Source organism: Cervus elaphus, chromosome 11 (assembly GCF_910594005.1).
Source record: "Cervus elaphus chromosome 11, mCerEla1.1, whole genome shotgun sequence".
Classification (NCBI taxonomy): domain Eukaryota; kingdom Metazoa; phylum Chordata; class Mammalia; order Artiodactyla; family Cervidae; genus Cervus; species Cervus elaphus.
The window spans coordinates 9286243-9305745 of record NC_057825.1 but is presented as its reverse complement, the minus strand read 5'-3'; the positions used below and the strand labels follow the sequence as shown (position 1 = coordinate 9305745).

General features: G+C 42.9%; 1 protein-coding gene across 3 annotated transcripts in view; it reads left to right on the top strand.

The window, feature by feature from the left end:
* The first annotated feature begins 8081 nt into the window (after positions 1 to 8081).
* The window catches only part of ZBTB43 (zinc finger and BTB domain containing 43), a 30101-nt gene continuing 18679 nt past the window's right edge, over positions 8082 to 19503 (top strand). The window contains exons 1-2 of one of the 3 annotated variants that reach the window (XM_043916829.1): positions 8101 to 8212; positions 13847 to 13970. The gene's annotated coding sequence lies outside the window, so the exon portion shown is untranslated. Of the gene's footprint in view, positions 8213 to 11207; positions 12050 to 13846; positions 13971 to 19503 lie in introns of those variants that run through there. The other 2 variants (XM_043916830.1, XM_043916828.1) reach the window with 2 other exon arrangements.

Sequence of the window (19503 nt, the reverse complement as noted above, 5' to 3'; positions counted from 1 at the left end):
ATCTCAGTGGCCAGGTCTATACCACGGTGGAGAGTGGAGTACATTCTACAGGTCTATGGGGCTTGGAGGAAAGGCAGCACCACCTTGAGTCAGTGGCTAGATGACCTGAATTGTGTCCGTGACAAATTCACATGTTGAAGCCATAACCATCAGGACCTCAGGATGTGACTATATTTGCAGAACAGGGCTTTCGAGGGATGATAAAGCTAATTGAGACCCTGAGAGTAGGCTTTTCATATAATGTCCTTATAAGAAGAGGACATTAGGATATTCAGAAACACCAGTTCTCTTGCCCATGAGAACATAGCCAGAAGGTGGCCCTTGGCAAAGTCGAGGAGAGCGGCCTCAGGTAAAACCAAATCTGGTGACACCTTGATCTTGGACTTCCAGCCTCCAGACTGTGGGAAAATCAGTCTTTGTTGTTTCAGTCACCAGTCTGTGGTACTTTGTTATGACAGCCCAAGCTGACTAAAACAGAGCTCATGAATTTGAAAGAGGAGGTTCGTCTGGCCAAGTTTCCATACCCTACCCTGTCTCGTACCAGTTGTATACCTGGGCAAGGCACTTCACTTCTCTGAGCCTAGCAGCTTAGCTGGGGGAACACATTCTCCAAAAGTGCCTGCTGTTTCAATGTTTCTGTTGGACACCTGCAGACATGGTAACTGTTAAGAACATGATGAAAAGATATTAGAGGGAGCAGAGGGAGGGCTGGGGCCAGTCTGTTCATCAGGCAACTGAAGCATCAGTGATCAGAGCTTGAGCCTCACAAGGAGTCATCAAAGGAGAATGTGCCCCCAGCCGACCAGTGCCAGGGATCCCCTTTAAGCCCCCACATACCCCACCTCCAGGCCCTGACGTCAGCATCTAAGGGCAGAACTTTTGGGGGCTCCCACTCCCAGAAGAGAACATCTGGCTTGCACGTCTGCCAGCGCTCCAGATTCCTCATGCATAGAGTGAGGACAATAGCATCACCTGCTGCGCGGAGTTGCAAATATTTAATAGGATAATGAATGTGAAGCGCTCAGCACAGCACCTCCTACAGAGTAAATGCCTGAAGGATGAGTGTGAAGAGTACTGCAGGTGCCCTTCAACTTCCCTTGAACCAGATACTGATCCTCCCCCAGTGATAACCCAGATTTCAGCAAGACTCCTGGGTCTAAAAGAAAAAGACGATCATGGGGCTTCTCTGGTCGTCCAGTGGTTAAGACTCCATGCTTCCACTGCAGGAGACATGGGTTCAATCCCTGGTCAGGGAACTAAGATCCTGCATTACATGCAGTGCACCCCCCCCCCCGAAAAAAAAGGACAAGGATGATCAGCTAAAACCACCACATCTTCTCCTGTGGAGATCTCAGTGTGTTTCCAAGATGTCTGCAGGTACCCCGGGTGCACCTGTACTTGTTACTCCTGGATCTAAGTGCCAGTTTATGTTGAATTTGTTCTATTTCTGTCATTGTCTCCAAAGGAACTTGACCCTTCCTTTGATGTACACACACACACACACACACACACACACACACACACACACCACTCCTGCAGGGCTTTTCGTGGGTCTAACAGCCTTTACTGAAAGTCTAGGATGACAGAGGGGAGGTTAACATCACAAGCACTCAAGCCAAAAGAAAAAAAAAAACACCTTAAATCCACATATGAAATATCTTTTATCGTAAATGAACGTTCATGCTTTCTGTGCCAGAGATTTCTCACTGGCCACACCATAAAGATCCCTGGACTCTTACCAACCTGCACACCTCTCTGTTCCTTTCATCCTTCCTCTTTACCTACACTTTCCTATTAATAGATGGCCCCTCTGAATTCTTCTCATTCCAGTATCAGAGTAATGATGATATATTGAGATATGGATCGGAATTCCTCACTGTCCCCTGTGTCCTTTTCCCATGGGACTTTGCACATTCCCCCTCGCTGGAAGTGGACTGCACTTTCTGACCCCTTGCCTGTGGGCTCAGCCATATGACTTGCTATGGCCAGTGTGATGTTAACAGAAATGACAAAAATATTCTTGCACAGTGAGGCTTCATCTCTTAACATCTCTGCATTCCATGAGAAGAGTTTCCCCTGGGTAGCTACCATTCCTTTAGCTGGATCCCAGAATGAAAACACATGGGCAGACCTGAGCCTAACCTGCCGTGAGGAGCCAGGCTCACGTGGACCCACAGCCTGAAGCACAGCTGCTCATTTGAGTCCAACTTCACTGACCTGCAGACACATAAGTGAAAAAATAAATCAGTGTTGTCTTAAGCCACCGAATTTGGGGGTGAATTGTTTTGTAGTAATGGCAGACTGAGGGACTTCCCTGGAAGTCCAGTAGTTAAGACTTTGCCTTCCACTGCAAGGGGTGCAGGTTCCATCCCTGGTCAGAGAGCTAAGATTCCACATGCCCTGGCCACCAAAAAACCAAAACATACAGTCCCAACCCTGTGTTTTTATCTCTGGTCAGCTTAGGGATCTCCCACCTGCTATTTTCACTCTAGGACTCTTGATGGAGCAGGCACTTTCTGGAACATTGCTGGTCTCCATGGCAGAGAGAAAGTGAGGAGGGGGAATTACACACTGACTCTCAAAGCTTTCACCTGAAAGTGACACAGGTCATTTCAATTCCTTTTTCATGGGTCAAAGAAAGCCACAAGGCCACATCTATGTTCAGGCGCAGGCCTATCCTCTCCAGGAGAAAGAAAGAAAATATTTAGTGGCAATACTCATGAATGCCACAATCTCCACTCTGATGGTGAATCTGTGGATTTCTATCAATTTTTACTCTGTATCATCATTCGAGGCTATGATATCATATGGCTATAACTTAGAATTATCATGTACTTCTGGTGAGTTGAACCTTTCTCATTATAAAATAGCCTATATTTATTAGTCATCTTTTGCTAAGTCAGGCATGAATCATGCACTCATTCATAAAGTATCCACTTGGAACTGACATATTTCATATTACATTAGTCAAAGAAAGCCACATGACCACACCTAACTTCAAAATCTCAGTGGCCTATAAAGACGATGGTGAATTTCTCACTCATGTTATACATCCTTTGGGTCATTTGTGGGGCTTCCCAGGTGGTACCATGGTAAAGAATCTGCCTGCCAATGCAGGAGGTGCAAGAGATGTAGCTTCAACCCCTGGGTCAGGAAGATCCCCTGGAGAAGGAAATGGCAATCCACTCCAGTATTCTTGCCTAGAAAATTCCATGGACAGAGGAGCCTGGTGGGCTGCAATCCATGGGGTGGCAAAAGTTGGACATGACTGAGCATGCACACAGGGGTCACTGTGGCACTACCCACTCTTCATTCTAGCTTATTTTCATTCAAGGACCCAGTGGAAGGAGCAGCCCCATCTTGGATGTGACCTGCCTGTGGCAGAAGGAAAGAATAGATGGGTCATCATTTCTATTCATGTTTCAGTGACCAAGCCTGAAGTCCACAGGTTGGGAAGTACAGGCCTCTTACAGGAGTAGCAAATTATCAAGAACGATGACAAAATTCACCACACTACTTCTAGCAATGCTATTGCCTCAAATTCTACCTTGTCCAATGTTGATACAGTTAAAACAGACCCAGCATGGAATCTCTTACCATTCTTTGACTTTAAAATTTGTCTTTGTGCGTAGCTAAATTTTATCAAAAGTTGGTGTCACAATCTATCTTTTAACTAGACGGTTTAGGTTTTTAAATATATATGCTGTGCTGTGCTTAGTCACTTAGTTACATCCGATTCTTTGGACTGTTACCTGCTAGACTCCTCTGTCCATGGGATTTTCCAGGCAATACTGGAGTGGGTTGTCATTTCCTTCTCCAGGGGATCTTCCCAACTCAGGGATCAAACTAGCATCTCCTGTGTCTCCTGCATTACAAGTGGATTCTTTACCCACTAAGCCACCAGGGAAGCCTTATTGTGATTACTGAAATATTTAAATTTATTTTTCCGCTTTATTTTGTGCTTTGTATTTTTTCACTGTTTATGTTCTTTCATTCCTGCCTTTGTTTCCTTCATTTCTCCCCCTTTCCTTTTTTTTTTTCTTTCTTTTTTCAACAGATTTTTTTAAAGTATGATTTATTTGGCTATGCCAGGTCTCAGCTGAGGCATGCAGGGTCTTCCATTGCAGCACACAGGGCATGTGGGATCTAGTTACCTGATCAGGGATCAAACCCAGACCCCCTGCACTGAGAGACACTGGGCCACTAGGGAAGTCCCCTTCTCCTTTTTAAATTTTGTTGATTTATTTTTGGCTGCACTGAGTCTTCATTGCTGTGTGCTGACTTTCTCGAGTTGCAGTGAGCCAGGGCTTTCCATTGCGTGTGGAATCTTCCCCACGCACAACTGTGTCTCCTGTGTCTCCTGCATTGACATGTGGATTCTTAACCACTGGACCACCAGGAAAGTACTTTCCTTCTTTTAAAAATATTCTTCTTCTTCCTCTGGTTTGATCTTTATTCTTTAAATAGTAAGCTTTGAAATTTTAACATTCGTATTTCATTAGAAGTCTAATGCTAACCAATACTTTTATAGACAGTGGAATCGGTTCAATCTAACTGGCTGATACAACTAATGACTCCAATTCTTTGCTTTCTTATGCATACTCTTTGCCATAATCCTTCATAGCTCCCTCCTAATTGGGCTTCCCTAATAGCTCGGTATTCAGAAAACTAAGATCATGGCATCCAGTCCCATCACTTCATGGCAAATAGATGGGGAAACAGTGGAAACAGTGGCTGACTTTATTTTTTGGGGCTCCAAAAACACTGCAGGTGGTGAGTGCAGCCATGAAATTAAAAGACGCTTACTCCTTGGAAGGAAGTTATGACCATGACCAACCTAGACAGCATATTAAAAAGCAGAGACATTATTTTGTCAACAAAGGTCTGTCTAGTCAAGGCTATGGTTTTTCAGGTAGTCATGTATGGATGTGAGAGTTGGACTATAAAGAAAGCTGAGCGCCGAAGAACTGATGCTTTTGAACTGTGGTGTTGGAGAAGACTCTTGGGAGTCCCTTGGACTGCAAGGAGATCAAACCAGTCCATCCTAAAGGAGATCAGTCCTGAACATTCATTGGAAGGACTGATGTTGAAGCTGAAACTCCAATCCTTTGGCGACCTGATGTGAAGAGCTGACTCATTTGAAAAGACCATGATGCTGGGAAAGATTGAAGGTGGGAGGAGAAGGGGATGACAGAGGATGAGATAGTTGGATGGCATCACCGACTCAATGGGCATGGGTTTGGGTAGACTCCGGCAGTTGGTAATGGACAAGGAGGCCTGGCGTGCTGCGGTTCATGGGGTTGCAAAGAGTCAGACATGACTGAGCGACTGAACTGAACTGAATAGCTCAGTTGGTAAAGAATCCACCTGCAATGCAGAAGATCCCAGTTCTATTCCTGGGTTGGGTAGATCCACTGGAGAAAGGATAGGCTACCCATTCCAGTATTTTTGGACTTCCCCGGTGGCTCAGCTGGTAAAGAATCTGCCTGCAATGCTGGAGACCTGGGTTCAATCCCTGGGTTGGGAAGATCCCCTGGAGAAGGGAAAGGCTACGCACTCCAGTATTCTAGCCTGTAGAATTCCATGGACTGTGTAGTCCATGGGGTCCCAAAGAGTTGGACACGACTGAGCAACTTTCACTACCACTACTACTACTACTAAACAGCCTTGAGCTCAGTCATGTGACCTGCTTTAGCCAATAGAATATTTTTTAAAGTCTTGGAAAATGTGCTTATACATTTCCATTGCTCTTTTGTGTACCTACCGTTGCCATGAGAATTTATCCCCATTGCCTGGCTGGTGAGTAAGAGACACATGGAACAGAGTCAGGGCTCCCAGCCAAAACCACCCTAGATCAGCTGACCCTAGACATGTAGACAAGCCGAGCAAAGCTGAGCAAAGCTTTCTAACCAACCCCAAGCAGACACTAGACATATGATCCAGAAACAAATAAAGCTGTATCGCTCTGAGGTTTTGAGGCTGTTTGTTACGCAATAGTTAACTAACACACAGTTTTATAATGCATTCGGTTCAGTAATCCTTTTATACTATCATTTCATTATTTTGGTTTTACATTTTTTGATCCTACAAATTATGTTGTTCTTTGTTTGTCCCTAATGTTTGTTTATATTTACCTATGTTTGCCATTTTATCTGCTCACTAATCCTACTGTTCCTCAGTTTTTCCTCTTGGGATCATTTTATTTCTTCCTGAAATATATCTTCTAAGAGATGCTTCAGTTAAGTTCTGTTGGAAGTAACTCTTAGTTTTTGTTGATCTGAAAAGTATTATGTTTTCATTTTTTGAAAGATTATTTGCTAAGTATACAATTTAGGTATAAGATTATTTTCTCTCATCTTGTTAAGGCTATTATTCCATTAATGATATTATTTCATGCTATTATTATTATCATTGCTCCCATTATTGCTGTTGAGTAGCCAGGAGTTGGTATCACCATCATTCTATGGTAGATAATCTGACTTTCTTCTCTCTCTACTTTTAATCTCATGCTTTGGTGTTCTGCAGTTTCACCAGATCTAGGTTTTCTTTTCCCCAGTCCTACTTGGGATTCCTGGTGTTTCCTGAGGCTGCTTCTCTTTCTTCAATTCTGGAAAATTCTCAGCCATCAACATTTGACAACTACTTTGTTCATATTCACTTTATTATCTTCTAACATAAAAGCGAGTCGGACATGACTGATGCAGCTTAGCAGCAGCAGCAGACCTCACTCTTTTTCATTTCCTTATCTCTCTGGGATGGCTTTTGGATTATTTTCTTCAAATCTATTTTTTAGCTCAGGAATTTCTCTTCAGTTGTACCTCATTAGTTTTTTTAACCCTTCCAATGAGCTAGACACTTAAAGTGTATCTGACACTGCTGATTGTCTTCTCTGCCCACGGGTTTTGTTTCTTGATTGTGAGTTCATATTTTCGATATCTCTCCTAGCAATTTTATCTATTTTGTTGCTGTTATACTTGGAGATATGTAGTCTATTAATGGGCTTCCCAGGTGGTGCAGTGGTAAAGAATCTGCCTGCCAATGCAGGAGATGCAAGAGACTTGGGTTTGATCCCTTGGTCAGGAAGATCACCTGGAGTAGGAAATGGCAACCCACTCCAGTATTCCTGCCTGGAAAATTCCATGGACTGAGGAGCCTGGCAGGCTACAGTCCATGGGGTTGCAGAGTCAGACACACCTGAGCAACTGAGCAGTCTATAATATTGCCAAAGAAAGCCCAAGACCAAAGCAGTCCTACAGAGCTGAGAGCTTGGGTCTGGAGCCAGACTGCAGGGCTTAACTGAAGTTGTGCCACTTACTAGTAGCAAAGCTCATAGAACAAACATCCAGGGATACACGGTCCAAACCTGGGACTGTAGCTTAACCTCATCTGAGAACTAGGCTCTCTCAATCTTTCTGCTTCGTTGGCCTCAGCATTTGTCATATCACAGGCACATGCCAGTGACTGAATTTTCAACCTTTATGTCTGCTTAGAGACAGGAAGAAAGTAAAAGCTGCAAAACACTTGAGCATATTCAACTAGAAGTCTTGGTGGACTTTGAAAACAGAACAGAATAAACAAAAACTTTTACAGAAGCCCCAATAGATGGCTTCTATAAGTATTATGGGCCAGAAATTGGTCACATGACTATTCCTAGTCCAACTATTGGCTAATAAGAATGAGTTTATCACGAATAGTCCGGACCAGTTATTAGTCATTCAATTGGGGTGAGGCTTTTCCTAGGGGAACCCGGCACAATGCTTGAGAGGGCATTGGTCCCTTCACTGAACTCTTACTGAGCATCCGCTACAAACTAAAGGCGCTATGGAGCCAGTAAAGGATTTGACATAATCTCTATTAGACAAGCTGAGATAGGCCAAAGTGTTTAGCACTCCTCTCCGCAAAAGTCAGCGGAGGTCCTAGAGTACCTACAGGAGACTAACCTGCTCCGGGCTGTACTGCGCAGCCGCGGGTTCTCTCGGAGCACGCTCCTGACGCCCCGCCCCTAACGCGAGTCCCGCATGCGCACATCGCTTTCTTTCAGCCGCACCCCCGGAAGCACTGGCAGTTTTAGGGGGCGGGACCGGAAAGCGTTTCCGGGGGCGTGAGGCGCAGGCTGAGGCGGTCGCGGCAGCGACGGCTTGAGCGGGCCCGGCGCCGGCGGCGGCGGAAAGTATCACACCGGCGGGCTATGTGAGCGCCGAGCCCTTGGCAGGTATGGCAGAGTCAGGACAACGCGTAGCAAGGGGGCAGGAATGGAAACCGGAGAGGTTTAAGGGGTTCTCTGCAGGTTCCGGCGCGCTCACCGCTGACACGGCCAGGCCCATTACGCCGACCGGGATGCTGAAGCCGCGCGCGGAACCGTTGGAGTCCCGGCGCCCCGGGTCCGACTCTTGCGGTCTCTGGCCAGCCAGGAGTTCGTGCAGCGACACCGAGGCCCCCGAGGCAGCGTCTCGTCCAAGGTCAACCTCCGGTGACGGACCTCGGCGGGCCAGAGCGCTTAGAGATCCCGCCACCCCCCTTCCCCCGATCAGACCGCCCCTCCGGCCTTTCGGGGGCGCGGAGTGGGCGCGGCTTTGCGACCTCTCGATTGAGTCGAAGAGAAAGACTGCGCTTAGGACTTCGCTGATACTGGTCTCTGTTTACCTCTGCGTTTCTCCTCTTTTGCTGTCTGTGTCACCTGTCATCACCTGCCCTTTATGCCTATTACCTCGGCCTCTGTCAGCTTTGTTTCTCTCGAACCCATCTCCGAGTATCTGGATCCTGTCTTCATTTCTGTTTCCACCTTCTGTGTCTCTTGACCCCGTGTTTCCCTCTTAGTCCTTACTCTTATTCAGGGCCTGCCTGTCGGTCCAGCTCTTTACTCATTCTGTGCTTCTCTGCCAGTCGTGCGTCTTTCTCTCTTGTTTCTGCCTCTCCTCACTGGGTTTCTCTGGGTGGGGCAGGCCTGCCCGGACCTCTGAGCCATGGAAGGTGACTCATGACCCTGTGAAGCTTCCTACACTGGTGACATGATCAGCGGCTGGACTGCAGTCTGACCTCAGCTCTGACAGGTGTCGCCCAAACGATCAGGGTGTAGGCGCTCCTGGAGGACAGAGAGAAGGCCATCTGCAGGCCAAAGTAGCTGATGAATCCTTGCTTTTTCTTAGACATGGTTTTTCAGAACTGCCGACTCTACTTCCCTTTACTCCATTCCTGTGGCTTCCAGGGTTCTAAGGAGCCTGCTCTATGAGTTACCACCGCTTAACCAGTCCTGTTTACCAGCTGAGGAAGGGTCTGTGAGAAATCCTCTGCCTGTTGGGGCTCGTGGGGCAGTAGCAGGATTTCTGGGAGAGCTGTATGCTTAATTCGAAGATCGTGTCACTATGTACTGTTAAATTGTGAGAAGTCTAGTCACTTGGGGTTCATTCTTTGCTCTACAAAAGTATTCGCTGGAGAAGTAAGCTGGACCCAAAAGAATAAATATTGAATGAGTCCACTTATGTGAGGTATTTAGAATAGGCAAATTCATGGAGACAGAAAGTGGAGTATAGTTTTGCCAGGGGCTGAGGGTGTTGGCACAATCTTGGCTCTCTGTGCACCAGTGCCCAACAGAAATACAGAGAGTCACGGAAGAGAAGGAAAGAGTGGCTTTACTGCTTTGCCAGGCAAATGGGGAACACAGCTGGACCTCAATAGCTGTGCCCCACTCCCAGGTGAATAGGGAGAGGTTAGATAGTCAGACTGGGATGTGTGATAGGATTAAGGCAGTAACAGTCTGGCGTTCTGCAAAGTTTCAAAAGGGTGGGATTGCTGACAAGATTAGGATGTGTGCAGGGTCTTAGGTGGGCTTCCCAGATGGCACAGTGGTAAAGAATCCACCTGCCAATGCAGGAGACCCCAGAGACTTGGGTTCAGTCCCTCGGTTGGGAAGATTCCCCTGGGCTATAAATAGCAACCCTCTTGAGTATTCTTGCCTGGAAAATCCCATGGACAGAGGAACCTGGTAGGCTGTATTCTGCGGGGTCACTGAGCACGCAGTTGCAAGCAGGGTCTTAGGTCCATTCTCCTAATCTTGATGAGCCTCTCTGGTCCCTTTAATCTTACCTCAGGTGATTTCTTGGCTGCTTCTCCCTTGATTAGCAACTGTTCTGCCCTTTGGAACTAAGAGAACGTTGTGGAGGCTGGAGTCTTGCCTATGAGAAATGGGGGACAAAAAGACCTCAGTGTCCTGGAGCCCCACAGGGCCCTGCTCAACATCAAGGGGGAGGAGAGGATGGAAAATTATTATTTAATGGATACAGGGTTTTAGTTTGGGATGATGAAAAAGTTCTCCAAACAGATAATGGTGATGGCTGCACAACTGCATAAATGTATTTAATGCCACTAACTGTAAACTTTAAATGGTTACGATGGTAAATTTTATGTTAAGTATATTTTACCACAGGACCAAAAAAGAAAGTTGTTGAATGTAGATTCTTGGAACTAACAAGCTCTTTGAAAATGTGATTTAAAAAATTCCATCCTATAGCTTTTAAGAACATTTAGTTGAACTGACATTTCTTGATGCCTGGTCTCAACAGCCAAGGTCCTTAGAAAAGGCGTTTGGTTAAAAGAATTTAGTTAAAATTTTCTACTTTTAGCACCCTGACTCTCCCTCTGTATTCATTGGATTCAGTGCAGAAACCTGCTACATAAGCAGGAAACTAGAGGATGGTTTTACTTTTCACATGAAGAAAAATAGTCCTTATATTATAATAATGAAAAAGTATGTGTTATTGTGTGTTTTCTGGTGGAAGAGGCCTTTGTTTTATGTGTTCTTATCTAAGCTATCAGTTTGTAAGCTAGTTTATCAAGCTTTCTTATAAGATGTAGCAGCCAAATTACTGCCATATTGAATCCCTTGATATCATTGATTATTTTATGTACCACCAAAGGAAGAGAAAGCTCTGGCAATTAAGCTACTGCTGTGTGCATGCTAAGTCACTACAGTCATGTCTCACTGACCCCATGGACTGTAACCTGCTTGGCTTCTCAGTCCATGGGATTTCCCAGGCAAGAATACTGGAGTGGGTAGCCTTTTCCTCCTCCAGGGGATCTTCCCCACCCAGGGATTGAACCTCCGATTACTGAGTCTCCTGCGTTGGCAGGCATATTCTTTACCAACTACACCACCTGGGAAGCCCAATTAAGCTATTAAATATGCTTTTTTACATGTTTAAACTTATTTAGATATTTTAAAGTTATATTCTAGTACATTTGTAAAAAGAAGAAAAGTGAAACAAACTGATTAAAATGTTCATTAACCTTCTTACTATTCCTACTCTTTTGAATACTTTTCAGTTCAGAGTTGCACCTGTGCTTTTCCACAGTTTGTCCTGTGTGCTGTCAGAAACATCGGTGAGGCTCTCAGGAAAGCTCTAGTACTGTTTAAGGCAGAGACAACTATTATAACTTCCACCTGGCCATCACATCCTGATTTCAGAAATTTGAAAATGTACCTCTTATAATCAATTGACTATAGCTCTATATTATTTTCAGGAACTTTTCCATTTTACCTTATTTATGTTTGCAATAAAAATACAAAGAGATTTTTGTCTTATTTGTAACATATTGAAGGGAAAAAAAAACTTTTGTTATGTTGTAGAACATATAAAACAGCAAGTACTATTTCTTCCTATTTCTTCCTTCTGCTTTCTTGATTCAGCTTCTAATCCTGAATTCTAATGAATATGAGAATGCAGTTAAAACACATTTCCTTGGCATTATTGTAACGTTTATGGCAGGATGAGGTGGTGGATGGCATCACCAACTCAGTGGACATGAGTTTGAGCAAACTCCAGGAGATGGTGAAGGACAGGGAAGCCTGGTGTGCTGCAGTCCATGGGGTCGAAAGAGACACAACTGAGCTGAGCCACTGAACAACAACAATAGCAGGATGACTGATAAGTGGAGAGTTAATGGTTAGAACAATAACTTCTCTTTTGAATCGCACAGAGTTTTCCACAGTGGATCATTGGCCCTGAAGTTTTAAATAAAACATTCAGCTGTGGCGGGAATCAAACTTCATAAAGTACGTAGCTTGTTTTTTAAAAATCCTAGGATAGGTTTTACCAAATTCTCTGACTGTGTACGCTCAGTCGCTCAGTTGTGTCTGACTTTGTGACCCTTTGGACTGGAGCCTGCCAGGTTCCTGTCTGTGGGATTTTTCAGGCAGGAATACAGGAATGGGTTGCCGTTTCCTTCTCCGGGGGATCTTCCTGACCCAAGGACTGAACCTGAGTCTCCTACGTTGCAGGCAGATTCTTTACGTACTGAGCCATTGGGTTGCGGTAGCTGGGTGGGGGAATGGGGAGTGTGTTTCAGTTAGAAAATATAGGTGTATTGATTGATAATGGTCTAGAGGCCAAAAAATACTTTTGCACAGGGTAGTTTAATTCTGCAGAATTACATAGGTATTGACTAGTGAGAGTTCCAGAAAAACATCTACTTCTGCTTTATTGACTATGCCAAAGCCTTTGACTATGTGGATCACAGAAAACTGGAAAATTCTTCAAGAGATGGGAATACCAGACCACCTGACCTGCCTCCTGAGAAATCTGTATGCAAGTCAAGAAGCAACAGTTAGAACTGGATGTGGAACAAGAGACTGGTTCCAAATAGGAAAAGGAATACATCAAGGCTGTATGTTGTCACCCTGCATATTTAACTTATATGCAGAGTACATCATGAGAAATGCTGGACTGGGTGAAGCACAAGCTGGAATCAAGATTGCCGGGAGAAATATCAATAACCTCAGATAGGCAGATGACACCACCCTTATGGCAGAAAGCAAAGAATAACTAAAGAGGCTCTTGATGAAAGTGAAAGAGGAGAGTGAAAAAGTTGACTTAAAACTCAGCTTCCAGAAAACTAAGATCATGGCATCTGGTCCTTTTACTTCATGGCAAATAGATGGGGAACAGTAGAAACAGTGATAGACTTTACTTTAGGGGTCTCTCAAATCACTGCAGATGGTGACTGCAGCCATGAAATTAAAAGACACTTGCTCCTTGGAAGAAAAGTTATGACCAACCTAGACAGCTTATTAAAAAACAGAGATATTACTTTGCCAACAAAGGTCCATCTAGTCAAAGCTATGGTTTTTGCAGTAGTCATGGTATGGATGTGAGAGTTGGACTATAAAGAAAGCTGAGTGCCGAAGAATTGATGCTTTTGAACTGTGGTGTTGGAGAAGACTCTTGAGAGTCCCTTGGACTGCAAGGAGATCAAACCAGTCCATCCTAAAGGAAATTAGTCTTGGATATTCATTGGAAGGTCTGATGCTGAAGCTGAAACTCCAGTAGTTTGGCCACTTGATGCTCAGAGCTGACTCATTGGAAAAGACCCTGATGCTGGGAGGGATTGAAGGCGGGAAGAGAAGGGGATGACAGAGGATGAGATAGTTAGATGGCATCACAGGCTCAAGGGACATGAGTTTGAGTATACTACAGGAGTTGTTGATGGACAGGGAGGCTTGGCATGCTGCAGTCCATGGGGTTGCAAAGAGTCAGACACAACTGAGCGACTGAACTGAACTGAACCATGGTGATACAAGATGTTAACATTTAAAGAAAGCTGAGTGACAGTCATGCAGGACCTCAACACTTTTTGTAACTTTTCTGTAAATCTAAACTTACTCCAAAATTAAAACTTTATTTAAAAAATACAAAGGTAGCAGCTCAGAATGTAGAGAGAGAAGCTGAAAATATCAGTCATGATTACTTTTCTTTGCCAGTTACCCACAGATACAGTATTTATTAGCAAGACACTGGTACACAGTGAATGACACCAGCATCTCTCACATTTTCAATGTGATTTTTCTTTTCAGAAAGCACTATGATTTTAGTTTGAAACAAAACTAAGAAATGGGTTCCTCTTCTTCATTCATTCATACTGTCTTTTGATGGTCATGGCATAAAGAATTTTATCCCAGGAATACAACTTTGCATTAGGTAAGCTATAAACTTGCTAAAAATACAGTTTTTAAAATTATTTACTAAAATGGTTTCTTTTTCAGTAAAAAAAATAATGTAATTGTATTTACTCTAGACCAGAAGGTTCTTTTACTTCTGAGGAGTAGATACTGCACATTTTAACGCCAATCATTGCCATACTTTGTATTGTTAGAGCATTTAACTTCCAAGAAACTTTTCTGTGACTTTTTTTTTTAACTTAGAAAAATATTCAATTTGGAATTGCATTTCTGTTTGAATCCTAACATACCACTTCTGAGATATGTGACCTTGGACAGATCTTTTAACCTTTCTGAGTTTCAGTTTAACTCATGAGTGTGATGGTATAACGGCTATTGCCAGCCCCAAGTTTACATAGTCTGCTTAGTGGACTGTAAAGCATTTGCCTGAAGTCTTTGAGTAGGCATGGGGTGTTGGTATTTTTGTACATTTGTGCCAGACTAGAGATTTACTAAAGTAACATTTACTGTGTTTAAATGTGCTCTCTACATTGAGCATGCAAATTACCACGCACTCTGATTAAGAAATCTCTGGAGGGCTTGAAGAAAAGTCACTAGTGGGTCACCTTCCCTATTATACTGTTGTCGTGTGTTTTTAGGATATGTGATTGGTGTTTAAACAGTATATAAAGCTTGACATACAATTCCTCAGCTAAATAATAAATGTAGGCTACAATTAAACTCATCAGAGTTGGAAAAGATTTTGGAGGTCATCTAGTTTAATGATTCTTTAATATTTACCATTTGTCCTCTTCTCTTAATGAAAAAAAAGCCAGATTAGAGCTTCCCTAGTGGTCCAGTGGTTAAGACTCGGAGCCTCCACTGCAGAGGCCTCAGGTTTGATTCCTGGTCATACCTCTCGCATGCCACGGGGTATGGTCAAAAAAAAAGTTTTATTTTTAAAAAACCAGATTATCTTAGGGCACGATGGAGGGAGTTAGCTGGGATTGGTGTGTTTGTTTTAGAACTGTTGGATTAAAAAAAAAAGAACTATACAAGGTGACATAAAATTGCTAGTACTTCATTAAGTCTGAAGATGGTGAATAATTTGCTCTAATTGCATTGCACATTGTAGATGTTTCAGTTATTTGTGAAAATATTCATCTTTACCTTCCGTACTGCCTCATCTCTCAGGCTGTTGGGTCTGAGCCAGTGTTTTGAATTTAAGTTCCAGCTTCATCACTTACTGGTTATATGACCTTAGGTACATAGTTTAGCCTCTTTTGTGTATTTTTTATTCTTTACAATAACAGTAAGAAATATCTTACCAAGTGGTTTTTTTATGAAGATTAATTTATGAGAATACATAACATGCTTTGCATAGAATCTGTTACAATACATTCATTAAATAAATGGTCCATGTGATTACCTCTCCTACTAATTATGACATTGTCCTAGTTACCCAATGTGATTGGTAACTAGTTTACCTTGCATGCATGCTAAGTCACTTCAGTTGTGTCCAACTCTTTTCAACCGTATGAACTGTAGCCCACCAGGCCCCTCTGTCCATTGGATTCTCCAGGCAAGAATACTGGAGTGGGTTGCCATGCCCTCCTCCAGGGAATCTTCCCAATAAAGGGATTGAACCCATACTCTATGTCTCCTGCTCTGGCAGGTGGGTTCTTTACAACTAGCACCACCTGGGAAGCCCAACTAGTTTATCTTGCATTACTCTGTTTTTAAAAACTGCTTTATCATGACATAATTCATATGCAATTAAGAGTTTTTTTAGTATATTCAATGAGTCAAATACCCATCAAAGATTGAGGGCAGTAGGAGAAGAGGGCAACAAAGGATGAGGTGGTCGGATGGCATCACCAACTCAATGGACATGAGCTTGAGCGAACTCAGGGAGATAGTGAAGGACAGGGAAGCCTGGCGTGCTGTAGTCCATGGGGTCTCAAAGAGTCGGATACAACTTAGTGACTGAACACCACCACCACAATTTAATTTTAGAATTTTTGTCTCCCCTTTTAAACAAACCAGTTCGCAGTCACTCCTCATTTCCTTGCCCTGTAGTTTTCTTGCAACTGCTGACTGACTTTTTGCCTCTGAAATTTCCTATTCTGGACATTTCATGTCAATGGGATCATACAAGATTTAGCCTTTTGTGTCTGACTTCTTTCACTTGGCATATTGTTTCAAGGTTTAGACTTCTGGTATATATCAATACTTCATTTTTATCGCCAAAAGGATGTTATAATACATGTAGTCTGTAATAAAATGGAATGATATTCCATTGTATAGATAGGCCATGTTCTATTCAGTCATCAGTTGAGGACATTTGGGTTATTTCCAGTTTTGGGCCATCATGAATAATGCTGTTATAGACATTCATGTATGTTTTCTGTGGACATCATGTTTTCATTTTGGGTAGATACCAAAGAGTGGAATTGTTGAGTTACATGATAACCCTGTTTAACTTTTTGCAGAGCTGCAAAACCATTTTCTAAAGTGGATGCACCATTTTACATTCCCACTAGCAGTGTTGTTGTTGTTCAGGTGCCCAGTCGTGTCTGACTCTCTGCGACCCCATGGACTGCAGCACGTCAGGCCACCCTGCCCTCACCATCTCTCAGAGTTTGCTCAGGTTCATGTTCATTGCATTGGTAATGCCGTCCCGCCATCTCATCCCCTGACACCCTCTTTTGCTTCTGTCCTCCATCTTTCCCAGCATTAGGGACTTTTCCAGTGAGTCATCTGTTTGCATCAGATGACCAAAATACTGGAGCTTCAGCTTCAGCATCAGTCCTTCCAGTGAAAATTCAGGGTTGATCTCACTTAAGATTGACCCGTTTGATCTCCTTGCTTTCCAAGGGACTTTCAGGAGTTTTCTCCAGCACCACAGTTTGAAGCCATCAATTCTTTGGTGTTTTGCCTTTACGGTCCAGCTCTTACAACCATACTTGACCACTGGGAAGGCCATAGCCTTGACTGTACAGACCTTTGTCAGCAGAGTAATGTCTCTGCTTTTCAATACAGTGTCTAGGTTTGTCATCGCTTTCCTGCCAAGAAGCAATCATCTTCTGATTTCATGGCTGCAGTCACCATCTGCAGTGATATTGGAGCCCAAGAAGAGGAAATCTGTCACTACTTTCACCTTTTCCCCTTCTATTTGCCATGCAGTAATTGGGTTGGATGCCATGGTCTTAGCTTTTTTTATATTTAGTCTTAACTCGGCTCTTTCACTCTCCTCTTCCACCCTCATCAAGAGGCTCTTTAGTTCCTCTTTGCTTTCTGCCATTAGTGCGGTGTCATCCACATATCTGAGGTTGTTGATATTGATGTTTCTCCCGCCTGTCTTGATTCTATCTTGATTCTGTCTTGATTCTGGCTCATCCAGCCAGGCATTTCTCTTGATGGACTCAGCATATAGGTTAAACAAACAGGGTGACAGCAGACAGCTGTACCAGCAGTGTATAAGGGTCCTAATCCTTCCATATCCTCTCCAACTCTTGTTAGTGTCTGTCTTATCATAGCCATCCAAGTGGGTAAGAAGTGATAGCTCATTATAGTTTCAATTTGCATTTCCCTAATGAATAATGATACTAGGCATCTTTTGTATGTCTTACTTGGAGAAATGGCTGTTCAAATCCTTGACCCATTTTTCGGTGTGTAGTCTTTTTATTATTGAATTTTAAGAATTCTTTATGTATTCTGGAGTAGGAAGTGGCAACCCAGTCCAGTATTCTTGCCTGGAAATTTTTGTGGACAGAAAAGCCTGGTGGGCTACAGTCTATGGGGTTGTGAAGAGTCAGATACCATACCACTTACCACCACTGTATGTATTCTGGATACAAGTTACTTATAAGTTACATGATTTGGGTATATTTTCTCCCATGTTGTAAGTTATGTTTTCACTTTCTTGATAGTATTATGTGTACTTTGGCCTACTCTTGTATCTTCCTGCCTACTGATTCAGTAGGTCCCATTGATTCTGTTTTCCATATTCATTGTTACTTTCATTGCCTCAAACCTAGACCATATTTACTGAAATCTTAGAGTTGGGCTTTACTTTAGGCTTGCTCCTGCTTTGAAAGTGAAAGTGAAATTGCTCAGTCGTGTCCGACTCTTTATGACCCCGTGGACTATAGAGTACTAGGCTTCTCAGTCCATGGGATTCTCTAGGCAAGAGTACTGGAGAGGGTTGCAATTTCCTTCTCCAGGGAATCTTCCCAACCCAGGGATCAAACCCTGGTCTCCTGCATTGCAGGCAGACACTTTAACCTCTGAGCCACCAGGAAAGCCCACTCCTGCTTTAAGTCCATCCATAAATTATCCTTTCCTAACATTTTTCACAGCATGTCACACAGAAGTTTTCAGTGCTGACCCCAGTGCCCCCATTTAAAGCTAAGACTCAGCCTTCAGCAGGGTAGTACCAGTCATTCTTTTCAGATTCATCTCTCACTACCCCTGTCACTTGTAGAAGGAAGCACAGGCAGTGATGCCCATGCCACCAGAGGTGGTCGTGAATGGAAGAAAGCTTTTGAGAGGGTCTTCTGGTGGTAATTTTACCATAAAATAGGACCTTGCCCTCAGGGTGATGGTACCAGTGACTCAGCTGCTTCAGGGTGCCGCACTCATAGTACACTCAGCCTACGGAAATAAAAGCAAAATGCTGTGTACTTTATAATTTTTCTTTTCTGTGTTGATACGTGAGTTATGTTTTTTCTTTGTCCATTTCTGATACTGTGGTTTTATAAAAAATAATTAGCAAGTTTTCTTTTATCTCTGTTCCCTTTCCGCTTTCTTCCTCCTCTGAAACAGTTTATATAACATAGGAATTAGTTTTAAAGAATTTTCCCATAAAACACACTGGGCCTGGTGAGCTGTGGGCAGTCATTTGCGTTTGCTTTGTCGTTTCTCCACAGTTACTTAGCTCTTCAGGTGTGTCTGTTCTTCTGTGAAGTTTTTTTTTTTTAATCAATGTGACATTGAAATATATTAGTGGAAAAATGTCTTCTGTTTTAAAAAGTTTCTGTCATGTGATTATATTTTGTTTCATATTCCTAATTTTCTGAATTTGACATTGCTAATTTTACATTATTTGTTGTTGTTGTTCAGTCGCTTTTGTTGCTTAGTCGCTAATCTTTTCTTCTCCGTTGTTAATCCCATTGTTATTCCCAGCCAGTGTTTGTCTTTTAATTTATAGTCCAATTTTGGAGTTCCTGTGTGTTAGTTTTCCTGTGTACATACCATGCTTAATTTTTGTGAACATATGAAATGTAGATTTTTCTACCAATTATAGATGTCTGTCATTTCTGGGTCTGTTTCTGTTGATCAATTTTTTCTCTCTCTCTCTCTCCTTATTATGAATTTTATTTTCCTTCTTTGCATGCAAGGTGATTTTTTTTTTTTTTTTATTGGATGCCATACATGAACTTTACCTTAGTGGGTTCTGGATTTTTTGTGTTGTATAAATATCCTTAAGCTTTGTTCTGGAACACATTTAAGTTACTAGGAAATATTTTTATCCTTTTGAGACTTGTTTTTAAACTTTATTTAATGGAACC